This window comes from Schistocerca nitens, chromosome 7, assembly GCF_023898315.1.
Source record: "Schistocerca nitens isolate TAMUIC-IGC-003100 chromosome 7, iqSchNite1.1, whole genome shotgun sequence".
NCBI classification, from domain to species: domain Eukaryota; kingdom Metazoa; phylum Arthropoda; class Insecta; order Orthoptera; family Acrididae; genus Schistocerca; species Schistocerca nitens.
This window is the reverse complement of record NC_064620.1, coordinates 165,809,577-165,811,269: the sequence shown is the minus strand read 5'-3', so window position 1 is coordinate 165,811,269 and position 1,693 is coordinate 165,809,577.

Below are 1,693 nucleotides of genomic sequence, written 5' to 3'. Positions count from 1 at the left end.
AGTTCTAAGTTCTAGGGGACTGATGACCTCAGAAGTTAAGTCCCATAGTGCTCAGAGCCATTTGAACTATTTGTTAAGCCATCGTGCTACAACTGTCGAATTCAGTCACAAGCTAATTGACATTTTTCGTTTTTACGCGAGGAGTAACACGATCTTCTCACAAACAAACAACATTCAATTGCCATTTCTGTACGAGAAGCCCACTGCATATTTTCTTACACAGTACAAAGACGGTGTTACTCCTACCTGCTTTGTGCGACTGTGCTGAAATGCTAATCATTTCTGCATACAGACATGTAGTTAGTTCACTTTACGCCAGTTTGACGTTTGTCGCATGCCGCCTTCGTAATGTTGCAATTTTGATGGTCAGATGTGGAAATCGTGGGGCCAGTCTACTAATCCGCTGCTCATGACCGTGGAAGAAGAGCTGCACTGAATTTACATCTACCAGTAAAGAATAAACACAAAATTCAGAATAGCGTTTCCTACCAAGGACTAAACCAGTACAATGAATTGCTCAAGGAGATGAAAGAAATATGTAAGACAAACTTATTTAAAAGGCAGTTAAAAAGTACCTGTCCAGCGATACATTCCGTACATCGAATGCTTACTGTTATCTATTCTTGTTATCTAATAACACAGATTAGGAATTTGAAAAAAAAGTAACACAAATAAAAGATCTATCATTTCACATACTACATTTTCTTTGTTTTTTTTGTTTTTTTTTAATATAAACTTGCCCCCAACGCTGTGCAAAATGTAATACTAACACGTTATCCTGTTTCTGAGCTCAACATCTCACTTGTTATAGAAGAATACTGACTCAATTTTTCAGGTTATCAAGTGGGAAACTACGGTACACAAAATGAAAATCAGACACCGTCGTAACGGTCCTAACAGCAGCTAACACTATGCGTAGTGTTATATCACGAAACAACGTGTATTTTATGTATGCAGTGACTGGGAATGAGAAATGAAATAATACTGTATGTTTTAGGTTATTAAATAACTTCCATGTAAAACAGTTTTGTACGCTAGGGATAAATTGAATGAGCACTGTTAAACAACTGGGTAAATAAAAGTGGCCCGGAGAACAGAGTTCCAGGTCCAAAAAAAACAAAGCTCAGGAAACGAAATACAGTACTAACCTCACTACAGCAGATGTTGAAAGCGATCACCGTTCTTTTCTTGACACATTTGGGCTCTCGCCAGAAAGTGACTGAAGGAGGATCGAAGCTGGACTGCTGGAATTGCTGCAGTCCTATACGAAATGTTCTGCTGCAGTTCTTGAAGACCGTGAGGGTTGCTGAGATGCACCGTAGATTTGACAGCTCCCCACACAAAATAATCGCACACTGACAGATCAGGTGACCTGGATGGGTAACCAGGGCCGCGACTAGACTGACCTCTGCTAACAACTCTGGCAGACGTGGACATTGTGTACATGTGCTCCGACGTTCTGCCGGCTGTATGGACGGTTGCTCCATCCTGTTGGAGGTAACTGTAGGTCTTTTTCTCCTCCGGTCATGCTGTCACAAATGGTTTTAAAATGTTGGCAACCTAACACGCAGACGTCAGCGTCTGATGAAATTAGATGGGACCAATAATGCGGCATGCATACTCTGCAGACTAGATCCCGACCCTCTGATCACGCAATGGTGTTTCGTGAAAGTTATGCGGATTCTCCGCTGCC